The 20,471-nt window shown below is 42.7% G+C and overlaps 1 protein-coding gene across 5 annotated transcripts in view; it reads left to right on the top strand.

The window, feature by feature from the left end:
- The first annotated feature begins 4,477 nt into the window (after window positions 1-4,477).
- The window catches only part of MTMR1 (myotubularin related protein 1), a 64,782-nt gene continuing 48,788 nt past the window's right edge, over window positions 4,478-20,471 (top strand). For 4 of the 5 annotated variants that reach the window (XM_023753046.1, XM_023753044.1, XM_006087730.3 and 1 more), the window contains exon 1: window positions 11,246-11,351. The gene's annotated coding sequence lies outside the window, so the exon portion shown is untranslated. Of the gene's footprint in view, window positions 4,603-11,245; window positions 11,352-20,471 lie in introns of those variants that run through there. The other variant, XM_006087735.3, reaches the window with a different exon arrangement.

Here is a 20,471-nt window from a genome sequence, read left to right as displayed (position 1 = left end):
ATATCCTGAAGTTCCATTTCTACCCAGTGAAAGCATGTAATCTATGTATGGCCACCAGGTCTAGTACAATATATAGCACATATTAAGCATTCAATAATGTTTAAGTGAATGAATGTATAACGTTCTACCTATTTCTATTAAAAAGAATAATGCCACAGTGACAAGGTTCTTTTTAAAAACTTATTTTTATTAATTAAATTTATTGGTATGACATTGGTTCACAAAACCATAAAGATTTCAAGTGTACAACTCAGAACGTCATCTGCACACTGCATTGTGTGCCCATCACCCCAAGCAAAGTCTCTTTCTGTCCCCATTTATCACCCCGTTGCCCACTTCCACCAACTCCCATGCCCCTTTCCCTCTGGCTATCATCACACTGTTGTCTGTGTCTGTGTGTTATTTACACATGTTTTTTGGCTAATCCTTTCACCTTCTTTTATCCAGTGTCCCCAAACCCCCACCCCTCTGACCTCTGTCAGTCTGTTCCATGTATCCATGTTTCTGTTTCTATTTTCTTCTTCAATTTATTATGTTCATTAGATTCCACATGTAAGTGAAATCATATGGTATTTGTTTTTCTCCGACTAGCTTATTTTGCTTAGCATAATAATCTCCAGGTCCATTCATGCTGTTGAAAAGGTAAGATTTTCTTCTTTTTTACAGCCGCATAGTATTACGTCATGTAAATGTACCACAACTTTTTTACCCACTCATCTATTGATGGGCACTGGTCTGTTTCCAGATCTTGGCTATTGTATCTTCTTTTTTTAAAAAAAATCCTCACCAGAGTATATGTTTATTGATTTAGAGAGAGGAAAGGAGAGAGAGAAACATCAATTGGTTTCCTCTCCCACAAGCCCAGACCTGGGACCAAACCCGCAACCTAGGTATGTGCCCTGAATGGAAACAGAACCCGAGACCTTTTCGTGTATGGTATTATGCTCCAACCAACTGGTCAGAGCCAGATCTTGGCTATTGTAAATAATGCTGCTATGAACATAGTGGTGCATATATTCTTTTGAATTGGTGTTTTGGGATTCTTAGGAAATATACCCAGAAATGGATTGCTGGGTCATAAGGCATTTACTATTGCAACAAAAAATAAGGTACATAGGAATAAATTTATCCAGAGAGGTAAAAGACCTGTGGTCAGAAAATTATAGGATATTGAAGAAAAAAATTGAGGAAAATACAAATAAGTGGAAGCATATACCATGTTCATAGATTGGAATTAACATCATTAAAATGTCCATACTACCCAAAGCAATCTGCACATTCAATACAATTCCTATTAAAATATCAATGGCATATTTCACAGATTTAGAACAAATATTCTAAAACTTTACATGGAACCAAAAAATGATAATATTCTTATAGAATAATACCATAAGCATGGCAAGGAATTCAAAGAGATCTTGGCAATTTTTATTATTAAAAATGTTAATTACAGTTGACATTCAATATTATATTAGTTTCAAGTGTACAGCATAGTGGTTAGACATTTATATAATTTACGAAGTGATCAAATCTTGGAATTTGAATTTCTTTTTTCAGTTTAACTTCCAAGATCCATTCCAGCTCTAAAATCTGATGTTCTCCCCAATAACACTTTAACATTTGTCTTAGGTTAGGATCCTTAGAAGCAGAGGTACAGGGATGTGGGGGCACCTGATGTATGAGCTCTCAGGAAAAGGGGGTGAGGAAGCAGGAAAGAGCAGAGAAAGGGGCTGTTCAAGGATGTGGTGGCAGGTAGACTCTGGCTTCAGCCTGATCTCATGAGCATCTCTGCGGTGCTAATTGCACCTCACCACTTGTTTCATTTTTATACAAGGGGGCAGACTTCTGTTCTCCGTGCCAATCATTGGCTGTGAGCTGCCCCATGGTTGGGGAGAGGGAGTGTATGTAACCTTCTAGGAAAGATGGCTCCCATACCTGAAGGCAATCCTCCACAGAAGGGGGTACCTAGGAATCCTTAGCATCCAACACTCTCAGCAGCTGGCAGATGGGGGTAAAGCTGCCAGAGTGGAACCACTCACTGTCCCAACATTGTCCATGTCAACATTAAAACTACTTTGTCTATGCTGTCAAGAGGGAGACAAGTTTTTATAGTTGTCTACATTTGCATCATGCTTACACGTACCAGGCATTGTTCTAAGTACTTTATATATATTAAAATTAATCTAATTGCCACAACAAGCCTATGATTATCTGTATCATCATCATCATCATCATCATCCCCTTTACAAAGGAGGAAACTAAGCACAGAGAAGTCACTTGCCCAAAGTTACCCAGGTGCTGGGTAGAGGAGCCAGTTTCAATCCAAACTACTGAGGCTAGGAGTCTGTGTTCTGGTGTACTTTACTCTGGTGCCTCATCAAAGGACTCGGAATCCTGTCAAAGTAAAGCGTTTTATAATATCTTTCTTGTATTTAAATAAACATATCTCCACTCCTCAGTGTTTACTGTCTATAAATTTCAGCCCCTAATTACACCAAGCCAATTATCCATGCTATTTCAGAGTTGGGAACAGAAATGGGTAATACTTATATAATAGTTGGTATTTTAACTTATATTTTAATATAGACACCTTTAGCATTCAAACAATTCGTAACACTCAAAACAGATTGCTAAAACCCTCCACCGAAGGTCTTGCAAAAGCAGTTCACCTCTGGCACCGTTAGGGCTGGAAAACATCTCAGCCTAGACAGTGATGGCAAACCTATGACACGTGTGTCAGAGGTGACACGCAAACTCATTTTTTTGGTTGATTTTTCTTTGTTAAATGGCATTTAAATATATAAAATAAATATGAAAAATATAAATCTTTGTTTTACTATGGTTGCAAATACCAAAAAATTTCTATATGTGACACGGCACCAGAGTTAAGTTAGGGTTTTTCAAAATGCTGACACGCCGAGCTCAAAAGGTTTGCCATCACTAGGAGGCTGTAGACATGGCCATTAGGATGTCCGGAAAAAGTCTCTTATGGGTGCTGGGCATAAATCTTTTCTTGGCCCCCCAACACCAAGCAGACCCTTCCCTCAATTGCCCACAGCAGAGGCGAAACTCAGCTGAATCATTCAATGAAGTTTATTGAAGAGAAACATTTAATGAATTCATTGAAGAAAGGGGATGACAACACAGAGAGGAACTTCTAACGGCCAATAGACCCCATAGGTCACAACCCCCACCTCCTCCTGGGGTCTCTGACCAGCTGCCTCAGCAACATATGAATTTGAGGATGAGAGATACAAACATTTAGTCTGTAATAGTGGGGTAAACATTTGACTTACAATTTTGGAAAAACAGAACCTTGCAGGAGGTAGGTCTACAGTGTGCCTAGAGATCTTCCCTTCCTTCCTCGAATGCTTCCTTCTCCTGTTGCCCTTTCACCCCAGGCTTACCTCCTCTTGTGTGTAATATGGCTGCTGGGGCTCCAGCAATCACATGTTAAGGTTCAGTTTGAAGTTATTAAGTTGGTAGGGCAGGATGGGTCTGGGATGGGAAGCGGGAACTTCATGTCTCTAGGTCTGCCTTTTACCAGGGTGATAAAGTTTGTTGTCCATACAGAGGGCAATCATAGGTGAAGGGGCCTAGCCATGATTTCCAACAAAACCAGAGGTGAGTTGACAAGGGGTGAGAAGTTGGATATGTGAACCCTAGCGAAATGAGCAGGGACATAAGTCTAGTCCAGAATCAGATATTGGCTTGATTTTCATAGCACTGATTTAACCAACATTAGTTAAATGTTATTCTTAATATAAACCAAGGGCGAAAATTCCGAGGTCGGCATTAGAACACTTGGTTGCCCTACAGATGGCGGGAGGTGGGTTTTGTGGGAGGGAGGGAGAAAAGGGGGTGGGATGGAATTGCTAAAATGTATGGAATTGTTCCGGCTTGGAGAGGTCGTGACTAGGGACGTCCAGGGGCCTGAGCTTCCCCACCTCAACACTTTCCTTGTAACAAACTGCTTGGCTAAACGTGGGAAGAAAAATTGAAAGAAAATAAATGATTTTTAATCCTTGAATGCCTCTGAACTTTTTTTTAAACGCCGTGTCTCAGTAATCAATCTGGTAGTTCACTGAGCAAATCACGTTCTGTACCGTTTGGGTCGCGTCCAAGTTGCTCCAGCCTCTGCCCCCTGTTCCGGTTTCCTTGGCGGGAGCATAGGTGGGCGTGGGCGGGTGTGAGGGGCGACCGGACGCCTGGCCTCCTAGCCGCCAGCGCCGCGCCCCTCCTTGGAACCCCTCCACTCCCACTCCCGCGCGCGCGGACTTGTGGGTAACGCAGGGCCGCCAGGTGACAGCTAATGGCGGCGACCGCCTAAGCCGGCAGGCGGCAGTTAGGGCCTCAGGACGCGGCGGGACATTCGGGCGCTTCTCTGATCCTGATCGCGGTTTTCCCCAGCAGCGGCGGCAGCGGCTACGCCGGCGCGGCGGCGGCGGTCTGGGCGCTTCATGGACGGCAGGCGGCGGCGGCAGCGGGCAGCGAGGGCGCCGGGGGTCCGGGACCGGGGCCGGCTGGGGGCTGGAGACCCCCTCGGGTCGCGGGGGCCCCGCCCGCCGGCTCCCGGCAGCCCAGTGTGGAGACCCTGGACAGGTAAGGGGAGGCCGGCCCGCCGAGGCCTCCGCACCCTGATTCCCTACGGCCCCTCCTGAGCCCCAGCCATCCCCTCTGCGCGCGTGGGTCGGAGGTCTGGGTGCGGCGTCCTCCTCCTTGGCCCCCTACTTGGCCCACTCCGAGGCTCCGAACCCCATGTCAACATCCCAGACCCCTCACCTGGCTCACTTCCGCCTTGCACGCAGGAGTTCCCCTGAGGGGCTTTGCAGCTGTCAAACCATTTCCAGTGCCACCTCTTACTGTGCCTGGGCTGGCGTTGCCCCAGCCACAAATCACTGGGGAGGACTCTCCTCTCGTAGTGGTTTGAAGACCACCATAAATCAGCAGCACCATGCTTGGGGTCTTTGATGTTGGGATTGGGAGTGGAGGCCAGGGGTGGAACCCCGCGGGTGTGGAGCTGGTTCACATGGGGGCAAAGATACCCTGATTTGAAAAATTGGGATTGGAAAATGTCCAAACTGCTCCTGATGCAGAACACGCAATCGTTTACTTTCAGTTCTCTACCCTTGGTAGGAACCAGTTTGATGTTTTCCTGAACACATGAACCTACTGCTTGTTACCTAGTCTCAGAACTAAGATCCATCAGTTAGAAGCATAAACTGACCATATCCAACTGGCAGGGCCATCCTAATGCCCCCTAATGCAAGGGGTGGGTTATGCCATCTCCAGAATATCCAGTATTCCCACATCTTGGCCATTTCACTTGACACTAGAGAGCAGTTAGGCAAGAGAGACAGCTCCATCAGGTTCAGATGTTTATTCTTGCCTGGCTTAGTCACACTACTGAGCTGAACTTTGGAAAATTTCCAAAAGCATAGGAACAACAAGGAACACTCCCTTTGTTTCTACCCCAGTGTAATTACAGTGTATTTTAGTAAGTTAATCACCCAAGTGGTCAGCTTCACTGAAAACTAAACACAGCTAAGACAGTACTTGGAATGGTCAAAATTTTCCCCTCATTGTGAATACTCTGTAATGTCTGAGGGCTTGGAGAGTCAGAGAATATTTGCTCTCTTACCATTTAGTGGAGAAGACAAACCAGCAGTTTATGTTGAATGTAAGTGCTAAGGTAGGGTGAACATGGAAACATTCTAGATGGGGATCATCTGAGAAGCTTTTAAAGAACTCCATGGGGCAAGGCCCCCCTCCTGAGGCTTCTGATTCAGGAGGTTTGGGGGGAAGCCCAGAAGTTAGTAGTTTCAAAAAGGTCACAGCCTCAGCTGTGATCTGCTACATTGTGGGTACACGGAAGTGGGTACTTGATTTATTTGTTAGTGGTGAGGGGATTGGCAAGTCTGGACAGTAAGCAAGGGCCTTCGGAGGAAGCTGACATTTGAACTGAGTGATAAAGAATGAGAAGTTAGCCAGGGGACAGGGTGGGAAGGGCTTTGAGCCATTGGAGTGGAATGTGTAGTCATGTAGGTGGTACTGGATCTGGGGAACTGGTAAGGGAAAAGACTGGCGGGATAACAGGGGCCAGATCTTGAAGGGACCAGTGTGCCTTCCCAGGGCATTTTGCCTTTATCCTCTGGGCCAATGCTTCTCAGGGCATGGTTCTGTATAACCCGCCACAGTGTTTGATTTAAATGCATATTTTTGGGTCTCACCCTAAATCTAGTCCATCCACCTCTGGGGTAGAGTCTGGAATTCTTCATTTTTAACAACCACTTGGCACTACATGTAGGGTGGACCACATGATCTCTTTTGCCCAGGATGGTACTGGTTTACCAGTTGGACCAGTGTAATTATTAACAGTGTTCTCCTTCAACTCACAGTAGTGATTTGGTTTGGAAGGGGAAATTATATGGTCACCCTAATGCAAGGACCACAAAAGGATTTCCATCAAGTGAACTACAGGATGGGACTGGCATTTGAGAATGGATTGGAAGCAGGTAGTCTTATTTATCAGATTATGGAAATGCTAATCATTCATTCATTTCTTCTGCAAATACAGGTGCCTACTGTGTGTCAGGCATTACTAGTATGTTGGACTGAGGGTATAACAGGAAATAGACACAAATACCTGCCCTCAAGGAGTGTATGTTTGGTGGGAAAAAGACAAAAATACAAGTGAAATGTGTTCTCTGCTAGATGATGATAAGTGCTAGAGGAGAAATGTAAGTTAGGAAAGGGATGGGAATTGTTGGGGGTATGCACTTGGGAAGTGGTTGGAATTTTATTTAGGGTGGTCACAGAAAGCCTAGCTGAGAAAGTGACATTTGAATAATGTTCCTAAAAAGGTGAGGAATCCAGTCATACAGATATCTGGGATGACTGCATTCTAGGCAGAAGCTTGTGCACCCTTGAGTGGGACTGTGATCTAAGTGTTCAAGGGTCAGCAAGGAGACCAGTGTCACTAACAGGTAGGGAGCTAGGGAGAGAGCAATAGGGGATAAGGGACAGAGAGGTCACAGGGGCAGATGGTGGAGAGTCATGGGGAGCCATTGCAGGTCTTTCAGCAGAGGAATGATATAATCTATTTAGATCTGAGTAAGATCTCCATGACTGCAGTGTGGACAACAGAGCAAAAGGGGAAAGGGTTGAAGCAGAGAGACTAGCAAGTAAGAGGCTACTGCAGTCATCCAAGTGAGAGAGGATGATGGCTTAGACTGGAACAGTGAGGAGTAGAGGATGGAGGAGAAGTGATCAGATTCTGGACATAATTTGAAGAAAGGCTCCAGGGCAGAGCCAATAGGGTTTGCTGATTTTTGGTTGTTGGGTAAGATAGAAGAAGAATCCAGGACAGTCCTGAGGTTGCTGGTTTGTAGGAAGTGGTGTTGCTGAGTTGGAGAAGCCTCTAAGTGAAACAGTTTTAGGAGACTGGCAGGCTCTAGCTCTGTACTATCAGTTATGAGATGCCAGTTGTCCTGGAGGCAGTTGGTTTATATGATCCTGGAGTTCAGAGGTGGTGTCTGGGCTGCAGACCTCAATTTGGGAGTTTAAGCATAGAGACTGGGCTTAAATTCATGAGGCAGGAGGAGAACACAGAAGAATGATAGGTGTCTGGAAAGGGAAACTGGAATAGCAATCAAGCAAGGTGCATTCTTGTGATATTAGGCGTGAGAGTGAAGTGAGGGGTGGACTTCAATGTAAACCCCAGCTTTTAGGCCTTAGGGGCCTGGGTAACTGTCTGTGCTTTCCTCTAATTTAGAAAACATGGGGCTGATGATGGTTCAGAAAGTTTGAGTTGGCAGGGTCTCTGGGACTGATTAGTGATGTCTCCTAGGATTATGGGCATCCACACCCAGGTTGGAGAAATAAGGCTGGGAGGCGCCAAGTGATTGTTGCTACCAGGCATGTGGAGGAAAACTTCACAGACTAAAGAGAAGAGGTTGGGAAGAGGGGATATGGCTTCCCTTCTCAGGTCTATCATTCACAGTTCTGATTCACACTCTTCAGAGTGACCATGAGTATGGAACCTGGCTCTCCAGCCATAGACTGTGGGACCCTCTCCTGTCTTCTGAATACTGTACTTCTCTTAATGATGTCACATCTGTGGTCCTGCAAGAGGATGTGGCTTGCTCAAGGTCACAGAGCTAGCAGATGACAGAAACAGGACTTGGATCCAGACCTCCTCTCTACCCTCTCACTAAACCGCACTGTTTGTAACTTTTGGTTTCAGGTGACAAAAAAATACAAATCATTCTAGCTTAAGCCAAAGAACAAACTATCTTGGTGCACATCACTGCTGCAGATAAATGGCCATAGCACATTTGGCACCAGAGTTGCAAATAGTGTTGTCAGCCTTCCTGCCCCCCAATCTATTGAATATTTCTTGTCTTACTCTTTATCTCTGTGGGTTCCTCAAAGTGGTAAGGGTGGGGAGTGGCCCTCAGTGGGCTGGGGTGGATCCAACCCAGGGTCTAAGAGAAAAGCTTCAATTGGCCCAGCCTGGGTCACTTCCCTACAAGTGGGGGCAGGAGGAACAAGAGGTCAGTCACTCTTCTTCTCCCTCCCCCACAGAAGCCTATGAAGTTGAGGGGTTGTTCCCCACAGTAGAGAGAAGTGTCCTTATCAGAAGAAGGGGGAAAGAATGCTGGGCAGATGCTAACAACAGATCACCCATGGTGCGTACACAGGCAGGTTTCTGTTAGATTTGCAATCAGGGGTAGATGCTGACAGGGAAAGGGCCTACATGATAAGAAAAGTATGCTATAACTGGGCAATAAAGGTGACAGCCTTTAAAAAGGAAACTAAAATCCCTCCCCTTTCCTTCCTTCTTCCTCTTAGAAATTGTGGTAAATGAATTCTTGACATATTATAGGAATGTCTGCCCATTTAGTGCATGTTTTTACTTATATTTTCAGTCCCACAGATAACCACTGAGATATCTTTGTCAGACTGCAATTTAGATCACTAGTAGAGAACACCAAATATCTTTATTTCACTACTTAGGTTATTTTACATACTGCCTAGGTAATCCAGGTTTTTCTATTCTTCCATACATGAATGTGTATTTAATTAGAGATGAGATTTTTAAAGGTCTTGATCATTGTTTACAGTGAAAGCTACCTGCAAGGTAAATGTTTTGCCCCTTTGCTTGATCTCTTCATTGCTTTGACCAGTTGAGAGAAAAACCTGGCCCCTAGGGGCAGTTTATAATTCCCTCTCTGCCTAGTTTGCTTATGTGGTCCTTAGGTCAGGAGTGCACAGCTCTGAACCCTTACCAGCCATGTGACTTTGGTCAAACACTAGAACCTCAGTTTTCTCATCTGTAAGATGGGTCACTGTGAGGCTGGGGTGAGGCTGTGAGTAGAAATGTGTTGAATATTTTAGAGCACCATACAAGTGGAAGGTACCATTTTCATTGCAATGTGGTGTTCTCATGTAGGCAGTGGCTGGCATCTGTGGTGCTGGCCTCTGTTTTGCCTTCCAGCTCAGTGAGTTGGCCACTACTGGTTGTGCCATGTTCTGGCAGAACAGCCCTAATGGAAGTGAAGGCAGTCCTGCCACTTTCTTACCAGGTATGTCCCCTTGTGCCTCAATTATCTCATCTCAGAAACAAGTTGGCTATTTTCTATTCTGTCTTCTTATACCATGGTGTGAGGCTCTGATATAATAAGGACTGGAAGAGCCTTTGTAAGTCATCAAAGCCTTTACAGAAATATAAGGAAGCATTATTACTAGACACAGACATCATTTTTCTATTCTGTTCTTTTAAAAATCACATAATCAACTTTGCTACATTAAGAGTTACATTGATTTATTCAAAATTACATTTTCTAGATTTGAAACTACCAACATGAAATCGATTGAATGTTTAAAAAGCATATACTTTAAGATAAATATTTTACTTTATAATTAATTTCCTGTATACAGCACATTAAGAATATCCATTCTATATATAGGGGTTAGCAAAATCTATATAGAGCTAGGGTCCTAAAGACCAAAGGCTCCACCAGACCGGAAGTCAGTGCTGGGTTGCTGTGCGACCCAGCACTGGGGCCTTCTTGTGGCACCTGACCCAGCACTGACTGCCTAGGGGGCTGCGGATCAGGCCCAGAGAGAGGCCTGCAGAGAGAGAGGCAGGGTCTGATCTGTAGCCTCTGTGGCAGCCGTTGATCAGAACTTGCCTCTTTCTCTACCGACCTGGCCAACAGCTGTGCCTCCATTTCTCTCCAGGCCACCACCAGGGCTGCTGATCAGCTCCCCCTTTCTGATCAAGCCCCGTTGATAGGCCCAGAGATGCTGACTGGCATAGAAACTGACCAATCAACCGAATCTGGGTGAATGTAAGAAGCCAATGGCTGCCTAGGAGGCAGAGCTTTTGACACTGACTGGCATGGAAACTGACCAATCAGAACCAAATTGGCCAGCAGAGGAGGGCAGTTGGGGGCGAGATCAGGCCTGCAGGGGAGAGCAGTTAAGGGTGAGATCAGGCCGGCAGGGGAGGGCCATTGGGGGCAAGATCAGGCTGGCAGGGGAGGGCAGTTGTGGGAAACCAGGCTGGCAGGGGAGGGCAGTTGGGGGCAAGATCAGGTCGGCAAGGGAGGGTAGTTAGGGGTGATCAGGCAGGCAGAGGCAGTTAGGGGAGATCAGGCAGGTAGAGAGGTTAGGGGCAATCAGGCAGGCAGGCAGGCAGGCAGGCAGAGGGGTTAGGGGCAATCAGGCAGGCAGGCAGGTAAGTGGTTAGGAGCCAGCAGTCCCAGATTGTGAGAGGGGTGTCCAATCACTGGTTTAGGTCCAAGGGGTCCCCGATTAGAGTGGGTGCAGGCTGGGCTGAGGGAACCCCCCGCTCTGTGCACAAATTTCATGCACTGGGCCTCTAGTAATACAATAATTAATCAGTAATAATATAAGAATAAACTTTTGCATACTCACAACTGTAAACCTATGTTTGCCCACCCCTGTAATTGGAAGAGTAAAATTCCATTAAATGATAGGGAATAACTTGCTTAGAATCTTAAAAATAAATTTTTAATTCATTTAAAATCAACCTGGAAGCTAACTTACTTCCTAGTTATTAGTCAGTATTTCAGTTCTTATAGTAAATGTAAAGGTAACCAAATAGTCTAATAAAAGTTGATCTGAAAAAAGAAATGTATATATATCCCCAATCAGTGCTCATTTTTCTCACCAAGAACTTATGTCTTAAAATATTTAATCACACTATTTCTTTTAGTCCCACAGGATCACATGTTGAATGGTGTAAACAGCTTATTGCTGCTACAATTTCTAGTCAGATTTCAGGTTCAGTGACATCAGAAAATGTATCCAGAGATTATAAGGTAAGCAGCATTGAGTTCTTAATTCGTTTTCAATATGCTAAGTAGCCAAGAAGCTTTGCAATTTTAAACCGAGTGAGACTTTGGTCCCTTGTTGCTGGATGGCCATTTGCTTGGGAACAAGGCTGAAAGATTCTCTGTTGTTAGATGTGAACTTTAGAAGAGAAACTTTACCAGGATCTAGTATATGTGGTCATAATTTTGTAATTGAGAGGAAAAGATGTCTTTATATTATAATCATTCTTTTAAAACTCCAGTTTCATTTTATGACTTAATATATATTATATTATATACTACTTTTTTACCTTATTGTAATAAATACCTATATCTTCTTTGTTAATATTCTAAATTTCAGAAAATATCTGATGTACAGTATTTTCCTACAATTTGTTTATGTATTTAGATACTACCTCTGGGTATTCAGCATTAACATGTGATAATATAATGTAAAAAATTTGTAAAATCTCAAGAATATTTTATGGGTAGCCTGATATTTTAGTCCTTATTAAATTAAGAAATATCTTCTTGTTTATTTTTAAAGTTGGATTTTCTGCTTATTCTAAAGTTAACAGTGATAAGCTCCTTTTCAGTAGAAAGGGGCTGGGGTTCTTTTACTCAACACTGCTTCCCTAGCATGATCTTGGAACTTAGCAGGTGCTCAATAAATATTTGTTGAATCAATTAACAAATAAAATACTTGAGTACTCCATCTTTTAGGTTGAAGATTAACTTTGTTTTAATGTAAATAAACTATTAACAGGTACATTAAATGAAACTGTGTTTACATTTCAGGTTGTAATGTTTGCTTGATTTGAGATTTCTGTTTATTATAGTAATTTTGCCTGCTAGTAAGAGATAATTGATTTTCATAAGTATTGCAAATTACATTTAGTATTCCAGACTACCCTTAGTCAACAGTCTCTCAAAATCATGGTCCTTGCCAGGCATCAAATCTTACAAACAATTCAAGAACTACAATAAAGACCCTAATTCATTCCTAATAGCCGCTCCTTGTTTAAGGACACTGGACTCAGTTCCTTTTTAGCTCATAACATAAGTGCAAAGACTGGCTCAAGAGGCCATGTAATTGAAAATTTGGCTGTCATGCTGTACTTGCTTCATACAAGCTGTCAAATGCTTTTGATGACACCTACGGAAGGAAAGCATTGGCTGTGGATTAGTAGAAATTGGATAATCTGCCCAACCAGAAGGATGACAGTGTATTCCTTAATAAGTTTCCCTGTTATTTGATTTTTGTGTTTGCCCACGTAGTAGCAGCTGGGACTCCAGGTCCTCAAAACCTGGCGGGCGCCCTAGCTGGTTTGGCTCAGTGGATAGAGCATCGGCCTGTGGACTGAAAGGTCCCAGGTTCAATTCCGGTCAAGGGCACATGCCTGGGTTGCGGGCTCGATCCCCAGTGTGGGGCGTGCAGGAGGCAGCCGATCAATGATTCTCTCTCATCATTGATGTTTCTCTCTCTCTCCCCAACTCTCCCTTCCTTTCTGAAATCAATTAAAAATATATATTAAAAAAAACAACCCGCTGGGCAAATATGCTATCTCCAGGTGGGAGAAACATCTGCTGTTCTGCTGTATCGCTGATGCTTGAGTGGCTGGTCACTGAGCAGTTACTGGTTGCCCTATTGCCTCCACTTTAGCTGAGTAAATGCCCTGTTGAGTGGAGAAGCTCAAGGACCCATGTTAGCAGAGAATAGCTCTTAGTCCTTGGAGTGATTTTCTGTACTGACAATTAATGAGTTAACTGTAATGTTTTCATTTGGTTAAATATTTGTTAGTGCTGTGTGGGTTCTATAGAAGATTGAATGTTGATTGTGTGCATAGCTTTCTAACCTCTTTATTAATACATCAGACTGAGTCTGTACTTTAACATAAAGCAACTAAGTGTTTTTTTTTTAATTTTAGTCTATTTACAGATTTTGTGTAGCAGAATTGGCTCATATCGGAATGGTTTAACAGATGGTATTCAGAAAAAACTAAGGCTTTTCTATATTTTGTAAATTGAATTTTAAGTATCTACATCAGATCATGGCTAAAGTCTTTGATGAATTATTGTCTTATCATTGTCTTTGTTATATTTGCCCTGTAGTCAAATCTACAAAGTTGCTGTTAAAGTTATTATTCGGGAGTTATATTTTTTCAAGGAACCAGTTTTTTTTTAATAATAAATATTTTTTATTCTAAACCACAAAGATAATTTTACATGCTACTTATAAAGTAGTTCTTAAAATCAGAGTAACCAAGATGGGCCTTTGAGATACCTCTGGCTTGGGAGCCATTGTTTGGGGTTTTCCCTAAAGGTCCAGATATAACTCTTTTTTAAAATATCCTCACCCGAGCATATTTTTTCATTGATTTTTTAGAGAGAGTGGAAGGGAGAGAGAGAGAGAAGCATTGATGTGAGAGATGCACATCGATTGCCTCCCGCATGTGCCCCTGGGATGCTGGACCCTGCAACAGAGGAACATACCCTTCGTACCCTTGACTGGAATGGAACCTGAGACCCTTCAGTCCGAGGACTGACACTCTATCCACTGAGCCAAACCATCTAGAGCCAGATACAATTCTTTGATAATTTAATTTGTAGTCATCAATCAGTAATATTTGAAATTGTCTATTGCACAATATCTTTTTTTTTAAATATATTTTATTGATTTTTTACAGAGAGGAAGGGAGAGAGATAGAGAGTTAGAAACATCGATGAGAGAGAAACATCGACCAGCTGCCTCCTGCACATCTCCCACTGGGGATGTGCCCGCAACCCAGGTACATGCCCTTGACCGGAATCGAACCCGGGACCTTTCAGTCCGCAGGCCGACGCTCTATCCACTGAGCCAAACCAGTTTCGGCTATTGCACAATATCTTATTTAAAATACACACTCAAACTTTGGGTGGTGGGCACACGGTGCAATATACAGATCTTGTAACATAGAAATTCACACATGAAAACTATATGTTCATATTGACCAACGTCACCCCAATCAACTTAATAAAAAATAAAATACACACTCAATTTGGAGGTTAATTTATTTTAGGTAAAATTCAAGGTTTGTAATTAAATGGGAGCAGGTGTTTGTATGGAACAGAGTACTTGTATCTTTATTTGAAACTAGAGGCCTGACCCACGAAATTCATGCACTTAGGGAGGTCCCTCAGCCTGGCCTGTGCCCTCTCGAAGTCCAGGAGTGGGCCTAAGCCATCAGTCGGACATCCTTAGTGCTGTTGCGGAGGCGGGAGAGGCTCCTGCCACTGCCACTGTGCTCCCCAGCCGTGAGCCTGGCTTCTGGCTGAGCGGAGCTCCCCCTGTGGGAGTGCATTGACCACCAGGGGGCAGCTCCTGCATTGAGTGTCTGCCCCCTGGTGGTCAGTGTGCATCATAGTGACCAGTCGTTAGCCATTTGGTTGATTTGCATATTAGTTTTTATTATATAGGATGCTGATTGTCTTCTGAATGGCAGGCTGCTGAGAGTGCTTCCACATCCTCATCAACCTCCTAGCATGTACAGGGTTCTGTGGTTTTGACATATCACCCATTTAAGCCTTAAAATAACCCAGTAAGGTCACTTTTATTATAATCATCATTTAACAAATGAGGAAACCAAGCATTGGAGAAGTCACTTGATTTGCTTAGTATCATACAGTCAGAACTGGGATTTGAACTCAAGATGGTATTAAAGCTCTAATGTTTTGCTAGTGCAACTTTACAAAAAAAAAAAAAGAACTAGGATTTGAACCCAAATCATCCCATTGAAGAGCTAGAATGAATTTTAAAATTTGTCCCACCCCTCTGCCCACTGTTTTTCAAAATGTGGCCCTTGGGTCTTCTCACATCAGCACTCAATGGGGTACCTGCAAAAATGCACCTTCCTTGGACCCCTCCTACTCTGTGAATCAGAATCTCTGAAGGCAGGCAATCCAGTGCTTCATATATTTCTTACATACAATAAAATCTGAAAAGCTGGGTTCCCGAGGTTAATATCTGTTGAAATTAGTGATGGGACCATACATTTCTGGTACATGTCCACAAATCTGAATAATTAGCAACCCATGATAGATTTTGGAGATGATTGTTTTATTATTTACTCATATCATAAATTCACAGCTCAGGATCAGATCACCCAAAGTGTGGTAAGAAAATCACCAGTTTCACATGTGATGAGTTTAGATGGTATGTCCATGGACATTTTTAACAGTTACATAATTATTTTAATGAGTTTAGTAAAACCAGCACATCACACTTGTAGTTTAATGTATGTTATTTCTTAGAGCTAGGCAAAGTATGAAAAAGGAGTGGATTTAAAAGCCATATAAAGGTAAATACTAATATTAGTACAGGCACTATACAGATACAAAAACCAACTTGTAGAGGCAATATATGAAACGACAGAAGTTTGAGAAACATTGTCACTGATGAAAGAGTAGATAGCCTTTATGTTGATTTGTAAATCAACTGTATTAATAAATGTTTGCTTTAATACCAATTCATCCTGAAGATTTGACTAATAATTAAGACTCCTAGAAGAAATATAATAAAACTAGAAGCCCGTTGCACGAAGATTCACGCAATAGGCCTTCCTTCCCCTGGCTGCCAGCACCGGTTTTCCTCCGGCACCTGGGACCCAGGCCTTTGGTCCGGCCGCAGCGAGGCTTGGCTTCTCCATTGTGGCTGCAGTGGAGAAGCCAAGCCTCTTCAGTCTTCAGTCTTCAGTCTTCATTCCGGCGGAGCCTTCAGTTTTCGCTCTGTGCCTGTGTATGCAAATTAACCACCATCTTTGTTGGGTTAATTTGCATAGTCGCTCTGATTGGCTGGTGGGCATAGCAGAGTGACACCAATTTGCATGTTTCTCTTTTATTAGTGTAGATGTTTTGTTTGCCCTTCCCCTCTACTACTCAATTGCTTTCATTTTTACTGGGCTAAAAAAGTAAAATTCTCGCCGAAACCGGTTTGGCTCAGTGGATAGAGCATCGGCCTGCGGACTGAGGGGTCCCGGGTTCGATTCCGGTCAAGGGCATGTACCTGGGTTGCGGGCACATCCCCAGTCGGAGATGTGCAGGAGGCAGCTGGTCGATGTTTCTCTCTCATCGATGTTTCTAACTCTCTATCTCTCTCCCTTCCTCTCTGTAAAAAATCAATAAAATATATTTTTTAAAAAAAAGAGTAAAATTCTCTCTTGAATTTGTCAATAAATTTAAGAACAAGATCAGAATGTAATGTTCCATAGATTAGATGAAATGATATAGTTAAGAACTGTACTGAAACGTTTTTAGGAACTATTAAAAGTGACACAGTTGATCAGTTTTCATTGCTGGGAAAGTAGGACTAGACCAGGAAGAGGGAACATGATGGAATAGTACAAACAGTACTGGTTGGCTTTGTGAACTTGTTAATCCATGACTGTCAGTTTCCTTATCTGTAAGGATAAAAGAGTTTGGATTAGATTGCAAGTCTCTAAACTCCTTTCTTTCTAGAACATTGTTCAATTTTCTTTTGTCCAAAAAGGATTTGATTCTGGCTGGCCTTTAGGAAATTAGGACATTATAGTTTTAATGTTATCATCCTCATTCCTCTGGTTCCATCATCGTCATTATCATCATCACCTCTATGTACTTCTCCTCCCCTCATCCATACACATACAGTAGCTAGATCTTGTCTTTAAACATTCTGAAGAAGATAATGGAGAGGGCCCTGTACTAAGTTTAATCATTTAACAAATTAGTACAGTGATTAAATTCTGGATGCTCAACAAAAATTTCCTGAAGGGCTTTGGAGAGAAGTGGAATGCAGTGTATGGGGAAGGCTTAATTATGCTTGAACTAAGTCTTAGTTAATATTTCTTAAATGAAGTACTATGAAAAGGGCCGCTTGAGCATGATCTTTCGGGATCCATGGCTGTAATCTGTTGTTGATAGCTTGATCTCATGATCTGTTTATTAAATCTGAATTTGGAAATGCAAATGTCTACATGAGACAGTTAACAAGCTGGCAGATATAGGAGGGGGCTGTGGGGAACTGCAGAGTACAGCATCTCCCCCTAGAATAATTAAATTAGAAAAAAGCCTGCTGCCTATTTGAGCAACAGGCATCTAATTTGTAACCACTCTAATAGAAAAGTGCTATCCTGTCTCCCAGGGTTACATGTGGGGAAGAATTATTGCTTAGAAATATCAGGATTTGGGCTTTTGCTTCGAGAAAGATGGAGCAGATGTACTTTTTCTTATTCTTTTTTTTAAAACTTTTTCTTATTCTTCATCCTAAGGACAACTAGAAACCCTGGACATAATCTGTCAAATAAACATAAGAATTCCATGAAAGGGAGAGAGAAGAGGCAAACTGGTCAGGCACCTCAGGACCCAAGGAACGACAGGGTGGTGAAATCCCTGGGTTTTGTTTTTGCCACATACTGTCCCAGACTTATTGCTGAAGAAGCCAGCAACCCCAAAATGCCAACAGGCACAGACAACAAAAGCCTACTCTGTAACCAAAGGACCATGAAAGGGGCAGCCTAACAAAAAGAAAACTCTTAGACACTAACCAGTGTACTCCAGCCAAACACCACAGAAAAAGTTTTGGCCCCACACCCACCCTCCAGCAAAGCCAAATGGAGAGCCTAAATTCAACCCTTGCTAGGCTGTAATGAGGCAGTGCCCATCCTCCCCTTCTGCTGGTGCAGTGTCAGAGAAAGCGAGCTCCAACAGCAGGTTTAAATATGATCGTATAATACTTAAAATGTCTAGATTTTTATTTAAAAAATCACTTAATAGCCCTGTCCAGTTTGCCTCAGTGGTTAGAGTGTTGGTCCTCAGACCAAAGGGTCATGGGTTCTTTTTAAAATATATTTGTATTGATTTCAGAGAGGGAGACAGAGATAGAAACATCAATAATGAAAGAGAATCATTGATCAGCTACCTCCTGCACGCCCCCTACTGGGGATCAAGCCTGAAACCTGGGCATGTGCCCTTGACTGGAATCGAACCCAGGATCCTTCAGTCCGCAGGCCGATGCTCTATCCACTGAGCCAAACCAGCTAGGGAAGGTCGTGTGTTCTATTCCAGGTTAAGGGCACATACCTCGGTTGCAGGTTTGATCCCTGGCCTTGGTCGGGGCACATGTGGAAAGCAACCAGTCAATATGTCTCTCTCACATAGATGTTTCTCTCTCTCCCTTCCTTCCTTCCTCCCTCCCTCCCTCCCTCCCTTTCTCTCTCTCTCTCTCTCTCTCTCTCTCTCTCTCTCTCTCTCTTTCTTTCTTTCTTTCTTTCTCCCTCTTCCTCCTCCTCCTCCTCCTCCCTTCCTTTCACTCTAAAAAATTAATGGAAAAATATCCTTGGGTGAAGATTAAAAAAAGAAAATTAATCATTATACCAAGAATCAGAAAGATCTTAAACTGAATGAAAAAAAGAGAATAGATGCCAAAACTGAGATGACAGATATTAGAATGATGTAAAAAGGTTTGAAAGAAGCCATCATAAAATTGTTTCAATAAGCAATTACAAATATACTTGAAATAATGAAAATAGAATGTCACAGAAAAATAGAAAAGTTTAAACAAAGAAATATGAGATAAAGGAGAACCAAATGGAAATTTTAAAACTGAAAAATATGATAACTGAAATTTTTTTTAAAAAACCTGAATGGATGAATAGCAGAATAGAGAGGACAGAGAGAAGGGAATTACACTAAGTAAAAAACAAAACAAAACAAAACAAAACAGCACTCCTATCCTAGCCAGAGCAGCGGCCGGCATACTGAAGGGTCCCGGATTTGATTCTGGTCAAGGGCATGTTTCTCGGTCACAGGCTCCCGACCCTGGTCGGGGCATGCAGGAGGAAACCAATCCATGTGTCTCTCACATCTGTGTTTCTCTCTGTCTCTCCCTCTCACTTCAGCTCTCTAAAAATCAATGGAAAAAATATCCTAGGGTGAGGATTTAAACACAACAAAAAAGCCAAAACCACACACACACACACACACACACACACACAAAACCCAGCACTCCCAAAAGGTCATAGACTGTATGTTTTCATTTATATACTGTATGTTTTCATTTATATAACAGTCTTGAAATGACAAAATTATAGAAATGGAGAATAGATTAGTGGTTAAAAGGGGCTAAGAAAGGGAAGGGCAGGGAAAAAGTGGATGTGGCTATAAAAGAACAACTTTGGGTTCTTGTAGTGATTAAATTGTTCTGTATCTTGACTGTGTTAGTGTCAGCATCCTGGTTCTGATATGGCAGTATAGTTTTGTTATATACAGTGGGGCCTTGACTTAGGAGTGTCCTGACTAACAAGTTTTTCGAGATACCAGCCGTCTCTTGGCCGATTTTTTGCTTTGAGTTGCGAGCTAAAATTCGGGTTACGAGCCAGCTTCAGATACCCCACCACTAGTTGGCGCAGCGAACGTCACAGTGAATGCCACAACATCAGCCCAACATCACATGTCTCACTCGTTCACTTTTTGATTTGACATACAAGTAATTTGAGTTACGAGCTCCGTCACAGAACGAATTAAACTCGTAAGTCAAGGCCCCACTGTACTCCCATTGGGGAAATCAGATGACATGTACATAGTACATGGAATCTCTCTGTATTGCATGTAAAAAATATTTTGATTAATATTTCTAAAAACTCATGATATATCAAAAGTATGATTTAAATGAAACATATAGTTATGCTATGATATGTAAAAACAATTACAAGAGAAGTGTATTGTAATTTCTGAGTCCAAATCACTTCTATAAATGTGATGTAAGGCACCTGTTCTTTTCAAGGGGCTGGGCTGGGCTGCATGGAATTCATAGTAGGGGAAAGAGACACCAGAAAACATAGTACAAATTGGACTGTGGTGAGCATTCAAAGGACAAGTAAACAAGGTGTGGTGGGAGGAGGGGAGGGAGCAGAGCATGGCATTCTGGGCATTAAGCCTGAGGGCCTTTATCAGCCTCTTCCAGAAAGGGAACAGGTTTAGGTGAGGCCTTTCCCAGGTTAAGAGCATGGATGCTAAAACCAGCCAGCTTGGGTTTGAATTCCCACTCTGCTTTGCTGGCTCTATGACCTTGGGTAAGTTACTTCACCTCTTGCTGCCTTGGTTTCCTCATTTGTCATA

Source organism: Myotis lucifugus, unplaced genomic scaffold, assembly GCF_000147115.1.
Source record: "Myotis lucifugus unplaced genomic scaffold, Myoluc2.0 scaffold_40, whole genome shotgun sequence".
Lineage (NCBI taxonomy): Eukaryota > Metazoa > Chordata > Mammalia > Chiroptera > Vespertilionidae > Myotis > Myotis lucifugus.
This window is presented reverse-complemented; position numbering and strand designations above follow the sequence as displayed.